Source organism: Myotis myotis, unplaced genomic scaffold, assembly GCF_014108235.1.
Source record: "Myotis myotis isolate mMyoMyo1 unplaced genomic scaffold, mMyoMyo1.p scaffold_m19_p_10, whole genome shotgun sequence".
NCBI lineage: Eukaryota > Metazoa > Chordata > Mammalia > Chiroptera > Vespertilionidae > Myotis > Myotis myotis.
This window is the reverse complement of record NW_023416314.1, coordinates 4,803,597-4,811,771: the sequence shown is the minus strand read 5'-3', so window position 1 is coordinate 4,811,771 and position 8,175 is coordinate 4,803,597. Positions and strand designations below refer to the sequence as shown.

The following is an 8,175-nucleotide window of genomic DNA, read 5'->3' as shown; positions in this document are numbered from 1 at the left end:
GCATAGTATTCCATTGTGTATATGTACCACAGTTTTCTAATCCACTCATCTGCTGATGGGCACTTAGGCTGTTTCCAAATCTTAGCTATGGTGAATTGTGCTGCTATGAACATAGGGGTGCATATATCCTTTCTGATTGGCGTTTCTGGTTTCTTGGATGTTCTTAAGCTTCCAAACCGAAGTGGCCATTTATCCCCAGGAACTGGCCCCTCCCAGTAGCCCCAGGGCAGGTGATACAGCCGCCACACCCTGCAGTTGGAGCTTTACAGAGAAAGAAAAGGCAGGAGCCCAGCTCACAGGTCTGAAGAGCCTCAAGGAGCCCTCAGTGACTGCCATACTGTTCCGGGAACCAGACTGATAAGAACTCCAGGTTGCCAGGCAACCCTCTTGGTCTCCTTACAAAGATCTCTGACCAACCGAGGGCAGAGTAATATTTCGGGCCACTCGTGAAAGAGTAGTGTTGGGTCAGGAAAACACACCCATCTTATTCCCTGAAAGCAGAAACAGTACCACCCCCACCTAAAGCCCTATTAGAAACAGATGCTTGAGTGATTAAGATTGACAACAGACAGACAGTCACAGAGGGCAGATTGGCCTGGCCTTCTTGCAGCCAAGGCCTGTGGAGACAGACAAAAGCAGAGGACCATGGATCACTTGGAGCTTCAAGCAGGGTGCTAAAAGTCAGAAGACAGTGCCTGCCAGTGGTTAACACCTAAGCACCTAACAGGCAGCCCAGAATTGGCAGACAGAACAGAAGAGTGGGGTCCTAAACCAGCTCCCTTTGGGGCATTAAAACGTGGCTGAAGTGAACTGCCCTTCAGTTTTTGTTTGTTTTTAATTATTTTTATTTCTTTTTTTCACCGTTTTCTTCCTCTCTTCTCTTTTTTCCTTCTGATTTTCGTCTTTTACCATTTTAGTTTTTCTCCTTCCTTTCTTTTCCCCTCTTTTTAAAAAATGGATCTTCTTTATCTGCATTATTGATGTGTTCTTATTATAGTCTCTGTTGCTTTATTCATCTAATTTCCTCATCCTTGCTCCTACTCCATTTCCCCTTCTCTTCTCTTTTTTTTTTTCACTACTCAATATTTTTCTCTCTTCTCTCACTCTTTTCTTCTCCTAATTTTTTAACTTGTTTCACTTCCTAAATTCAGGCCTATCTGTTCTCTCCTCTATTCTCCTTTAAAAATTATTTTTAATTTTTTTATTTTTTTTCTTGTCTTCTCATTCCTTTGCTTCCTCCTATATTCTAAACCATGGTCCTTCCCCTATTCCTCCAATTTCTTAAAACTTATTTTCTTTATTTAATCTCTGCATCTACACATTCTGCCCCCCTACCTTTTTCTGGCTGATTTTTTTGTTTGTGCTTTTTGGTTTATTTGTTTGTTTTGTTGTGTTTTCTCCCCATATTCTTTCTTTTTTTTTCTCGCTATCACTCTTGCTCTCTTTCCTAATTCTATTTCCTTTGGTGGTCACTTTTGTTGGAATTATAGGTGTCTTGTGTATACTCGTGTTCTGTTCCTTCTATGTCATGTCTTGTGTTGTATTTTGTGCTGTTCAGTCAACACCTCCACAGCAGTTGGCATGACATGGTAGGGAGGGAGCTACATGATCAGACACCCTGAGAGAAGACTCTATCCACAAATGGGACAATAATATTCAAGACCCAACTACATCAGGGGAATTCAAATATTTCAAGTAGGGGGCCTACCTGGACACCCAGCCCAGGAGAACTGAAAGACTGCACCACTGGGTCCCACAAAACATCTACTACATAAGACCAATTCAGAAAATCTGGGTGACATAGCAGTTTGATCAAATATATAGAAATAATTACAAAGGAACAGCAAAAATAAGAAACAAATAAACAATCCCCAAATGAAAGAAAAGGAGGAATCACCAGAAAAGGAACTAAATTAAATGGAGGCAAGCAATGTCAGAGAAAGAATTCAGAGTAATGGTTATAAAGATGCTCAAACATCTGGATGAGAAATACATCATGTGTAAGAATCAAGAGGACGTGAAGAATGACATAGCCACAATAAAGAACACAATGGAAGGTTTCAACAGTAGACTAGAAGAAGATGAGTATTGAATCAATGAGATAGAAGAAGACAAGGTAGAAAAACAGCCAAGTAGAGCAGCAACTGGAAAAAAATTAAATAGCAAGAGGACAATCTAAGGGGACTTTGGGACAACATGAAATGAAACAATCTATATATATAAAAAGCCAGTGACCATAATGCCATCACGACCAGAATGAACAGAGACCAGAACACCGTGGCCCCTCACCCAGGCTGGCCCCTCCCCCAAGGGGGAACCCTCACCCCGATTGGTGGCCTGACTGGCCTGCAAACCACCGGCAGCCCCTCGCCCAGGCCAGCCCAGCCCCCAAGTAGGGATCCCCACCCCGATTGGAGGCGTGGACAGCCTGCAAACCCCCGGCGGCCCCTCACCCAGGCTGGCCCCACCGCCCAGTGGGGACCTCCAACCCAGATCTGGGGCCCCCATCAGGGCAAGCCAACTGGTCCCCACTCGTGCACCAGGCCTCTATTTCTATGTAATAAAAGGGTAATATGCACATTGATCCTAAAGGCAGAACGACCAGAACAACCACTGGACCAGTCACTATGAGGCCCACTGACCACCTCTTAGTCCTTTTCCCCGGCCGGAAGGCTCTGATCACCTGATGGCAAACGGGAAACAACCGGGGGTGGGTGGTGGGGGATGCGGGCGGCGCCAGGCCAAGGCCCCTGCCCTGCTGGTCACCCCACACACAGAGGGTGACCCGCGACAAGGGTGGAGCAATACATTAAAAAGATCATACATTATGACCAGTGGGATTTATTCTGGGGATGCAACACTGGTACAATATTTGCAAATCAATAAATGTGATACAGCACATGAAAAGACTGTAAGACAAAAATCACATAATCATATCAATCAGTGCAGAAAAAGCATTAACAAAATCTAACACACTTTTTTGATAAAAACTCTCAGCAAAGTGGGAATAGAAGGAACATACCTCAACATAATAAAGGCCATATATGACAAACCTACAGCCAACATTATACTCAACTAACTAGAGGCCCACTGCACAAAATCTGTGCACTGGTAGGGTCCCTAGCAGCTGCTGGCTGCTGGCCGGGTACTCCCTCCCTTTTCCCGGCGGGCCCCTGGTCAAACTCCCGGAAGAACTCCCAGCCGAAGGGACAATTTGCATACTATGCTTTTATTATATAGGATGGGCAAAAACTAAAACCATTTCTCCTAAGAACAGGAAGAAGCTAGTGATGCCCTCTTTCACTGCTCTTGTTCAACATAGTTCTGGAAGTCCTGGCCATGGTGATAAGACAAGAAGAACTAAAAGGCATCCAAATTGGAAAGGAAGAAGTAAAACTCTCAATATTTGCAGGTGACAATCTATTATACATAGACAATCCTCAAGACTCCATGAAAAAGCTACTAGATTTAATAAATGAATTCAGAAACATAGCAGGATACAAAATTAATACCAAAAAATCAATGGCTTTTTTATACACCAATAGTGAACTCTCAGAATGAGAAACTAAAAAAACAATCCCATTTACCTATGTCACACAAAAATTAAGATACTTAAGAATAAACTTAACCAAGAAGGTAAAGGACCTATATTCAGAAAACTACAGGACATTGAAAAAAGGGATAGAGGAAGATAAAAACTAGTGAAATAATATACCATGTTCATGGATTGGTAGAATCAACATCATTAAAATGTCCATACTACCCAAAGCAATCTATAGATGCAATGCAATCCCTATTAAATTACCAACAGCATATTTCACAGACCTAGAACAAACACTCCAAAAATGTATATAGACTCAAAAAGACCCCGAATAGCTACAGCAATCTTGAGAAAGAACAACAAAGTTGGAGGAATCAATACCAGATATCAAGTTATACTACAAAGACACTGTACTCAAAATAGCCTGGTACTAGCACAAGAACAGGCATATCAATCAATGGAACAGAACAGAGAACCCAGAAATAGACCCAAGCCACTATGCTCATTTCATATTTGACAAGGAAGCAAGAACATACACTGGAGCAGAGACAGTCTCTTCAATAAATGGTGTTGGAAAAATTGGATGAATACATACCAAAAAAATGAAACTAGACCACCAACTTACACCATACACAAGAACAAATTCAAAATGGATAAAAAACTTAAATGTAAGACATGAAAACACAAAATAAGAAATCATAGGCACCAAAATCTCAGACATCTCTCGTAGCAATATGTTTACTGATACATCTCCTAGAACAATGGGAACTAAGGAGAAAATAAACAAATGGGACTACATCAACATAAAAAGCTTCTGCACAGCAAAAGACACACGCACACACACACATCATCATCAAAATAATAGGAGAGCCCACTATATAGGAGAACACATTGGCCAATAATACATCTGATAAGGGGTTAATCTCCAAAATATATAGGGATCTCATACAACTTAACAAAAGGAAGACAAACAATCCAAATTGAAAAATGGGCAAAGGACCTTCTCCAAAGTGGACATACAAAAAGCCAAGAGACATGAAAAATCCTCAGTCACTAATCATCTGAGAGAATGGTTTAGAGGTTATTGCAGTATTATAGACAAGACAAGAGGTGACTGGTTTGGACTAGAGCAATAATAGTAGATACAATCAAAGTATAGATGAGGTAGAATAGACTTGGTATTGATTAAAGGGGGCAGACAGAGGTGTCAAAGATGACTTTCAGGTTTCTGATATGAACAACTGGATAGACAGAGGTGGTAACCAGCCTCTGGGATGACCCCAATGATCCTCGCCTCCCGGTATTTACACTCTTGTGTAGTTCCCTTCCACACTGAACCATGGGTAGCCTGTGTGAACAACAGAATATTGACCAAGTGTTTACCTTATGAGGCTGAGTCATGGTATAGCTTCCTCCTTGCTCTCTTTTGGATTATCTGCTCTGGGGGAAGCCAGCCACTGTGTTGTTAGAACATTCAAGCAGCTCTAAGAAGCCTTATGGAGAAGTTCATGTGTGAAGAGGTGTCCTACCAACGTGGCAGCCATATGGGTCACTATCTTGAGAGGGGATCTTCCATACCCATTTGAGCTCTCAGATGACTGCAGCCCTCGCCGACTTCTTGACTGCAAACTCATGAGAGAGCTTAAGCCAGCATCATCCAGTTAAACTAATTCCAAATTCCTAACCCTCGGGAACTGTGAGACAAGAAATGTTTACTGTAGCTTTAAACCGCTAGATTTTCTGGCAATTTGTTTCATAGCAATAGAAAACTAATTCAACATTAGTGCCAGGTTTGGGTTTTTTGAAGGAGGGGTAATGATTTTGGTTTGGGCATGTTTAATTTCAGATGCCATCTAAGTGGAGATATTGAGTAAACAATCCTATATAATAAAAGCCTAATATGCTAAGTGTCCGACGGTTCAACTGTTCGACCAGTCGCTATGACTCACACTGACCACCAGGGGGCAGACGCTCCAACCCGTAGGTTAGCTTGCTGCTGGGGTCTGGCTGATCGGGACTGGACTAGATGGGCCAGACATGCCCTAGAGCCCTCCTGTGATCCCTCCCCTGCTGGCCAACCTCCCACAGTCCCTCCCTGGCCGGCCCAATCAGCCCCAATAGGGACTGGGTAAGATGGATCGGCACGCCCTGGAGCCCTCCTGCAGTCCCTCCCCCACACCGATCCTGCACTGGTGGGGTCCCTCAGCCTGGCCTGCAGGAATTGAGCTGAAACCGGCTCTCCAACATCCTCTGAGGGGTCCCAGATTGCGAGAGGGCGCAGGCCAGGCCGAGGGACTCTGCTGGTGCACAAATGTGTGCACTGGGCCTCTAGTTATACATAAATATCTGAAGTTCAGAAGAAAGCTAGACGAGGAATTTAAATTTGGGGAGTCCTTAGATTAGGGATGGTATTTAAAACCAAGAAAGAGTGTGAAGATACAAAAGAGAAGAGAGCAAGAAAGGCTTCTAGGAAGAAGTGACAGCTGAGCCCAGTGTTGTTATACGAATAGGGGCTAACCTAGAAAGGAGCTGGGGTATGAACTGGAGGTGGGGAAGGTAACTTCAGGGCCTCCAGGAAGCTATGATGTGAATACACCGCTTGTGGGGAGTGGTGTCCATTTAAGGCTATTTCCAAGTGTCTTCTGACTGAACCATAAAGTTCTGTCCATATATATCTCCCTTCCAAAGGCCATCCTTGTTTGGTGTTAAAGGGTAAATGAGATTGCAACATAAATATAAACAAAATATTTGGGGTTAATGAAAGACACACCTGCAATAAAAGAGTCTATTTTGCAGATGAAAAAAATAAAATTAGCAATCACAAAGGAGTTGGTAATGTATTCTGCGCCTCCTCAAGCCTCCTTTCACAAGGCAAGTGGTTTGAGGAACAGGTAATCTACCAGCTGACTCATATTTCTCGCTATGTGTCCTGGTTGCTACATTGTATCTATATTACAAGTATATCTATATTACAAGTTTATCCATATATCTATATTATATATGGAATAATACATAAAAAGTGGCATAGAAAATACCAGGAGAGATTTCAGATATGCGTTAGATTGTCAGAATCAAATAAGAAGCACAGGGGAAGTAATCAGAAAAAAATGTATAGATATTTACAGGCACTCTCTACTATGAGATTAGCCCAAATGGCAGGGGTCTGTCTGCGCACACAATCCCTGTGTTCGTGGGAAAGAGGAACATGTTTTCTTCTCTGGCCATAGACATGTGAAAAAGGATTAACTCAGCTACCTGGTTTTTGAAATTTAATGGATGTATTTATGGAAGAATATTAGAAGTGACTGGTCTTGCTTCAAAAATTCTAAATTTCCTTAACCTGGACTATGTTTTCAAAAATTCAAGATGCATTTAGCAAAGCAAGGGAAAATAAATTCAGGCTACTAGTTTGGCAGCTGGTCTGGATACAGTATTTTGCTCTGTTTATTCTGTCAGGAAGCCAGTTCCATTTGATTAAATTCTGAAATTAGAATGCATGCACTCTGGAAGATACCAGGCAGCTTCATGCTTTTACCCATATGGAAAATGTGATTAAGGAAATGAACTCAACGGCTGTAGCATCAGAAGAGATCAATGCAACAGCTGTATTCAACTAGACTCAATGGGCTAGACCTTTGCTTTATTAAAATGGATGGCTTTACCGTGGAAACTGTGGCCACATCACAGAACTGCCACATCGCTCCAAACTCAGGCCGAGGAAGGAGCCAAGTGAAACTGGCATCAAATGTCATGGCAGCGGTGCAAATGCAGGGCCACTCTCCTGCCACAAAACTCAAAATTAGCCAAAAGGAGAGATAATTAAAGAATTTATATGCACAGCCTTCCCACATCAACATACTGGATTATTTTTAAATTGCTGGTATGTCCCAATTTGGCAAGTTTTACAGAATTCCTCCCCAACAATCCTGAAATTCTCTGTGGGGTGGCAACGTCTTTTGCTTTGCCTGAAATGAAGTAGGTCATGAATAATAATGTATATGTAAAATACTGTCAGAGTCCAGATAACGCAGGCCAAATCAAGTAGAGAAAGTAAGTTAGCCACAGAAGAATATGTGCAGTATAATACCATTTATATTGTTTTTAATTTTTAAAAAGTCTTCTTTCAGTTGTGCTACTGAGTTATTTATTTTATTGTTTTTAGGGTGGGTTTTTTTGCCCCGGCCAGGTGGCTCAGCTGGTAGGAGCCTTGTCCTCTGCACCAAAAGGTTGCAGGTTTGATTCCAGGTCAGGCCACATATCTAGGTTTTGGGTTTGATCCCCAGTCAGGGTGCATACAGGAGGCAACCAGTTAATGTTTCTCTCTCACATCGATGTTTCTCTCTCTCTCTCTCTTCCTTCCTCTCTCTCTAAAAAAATTAATAAACATATCCTCAGGTGAGGATTAAATTTCTTTTTAGCTGATTTGAGAGAGAAACATTGATTAGTTGCTCCACCTATTTATGCATTCATTGGTTAATTCTTATATGTGCCCTAACCGGGAAATTGAACCTGCAACCTTGGCTTATGGGGATGACACTCCAACCACCTGGCCAGGGAGTGCCACTGAGTTATAACTCAGTGTGTCTTTACACAATGGGCTTAAAAGACTCCACTTTTGTTTTAATATTGCACTT

The 8,175-nt window shown here is 42.2% G+C and overlaps 1 non-coding gene across 1 annotated transcript; it reads right to left on the bottom strand.

Moving 5' to 3' along the window:
* Nucleotides 1-8,094: 8,094 nt before the first annotated feature.
* On the bottom strand, nucleotides 8,095-8,175 carry LOC118665589. The gene has a single exon (XR_004970691.1).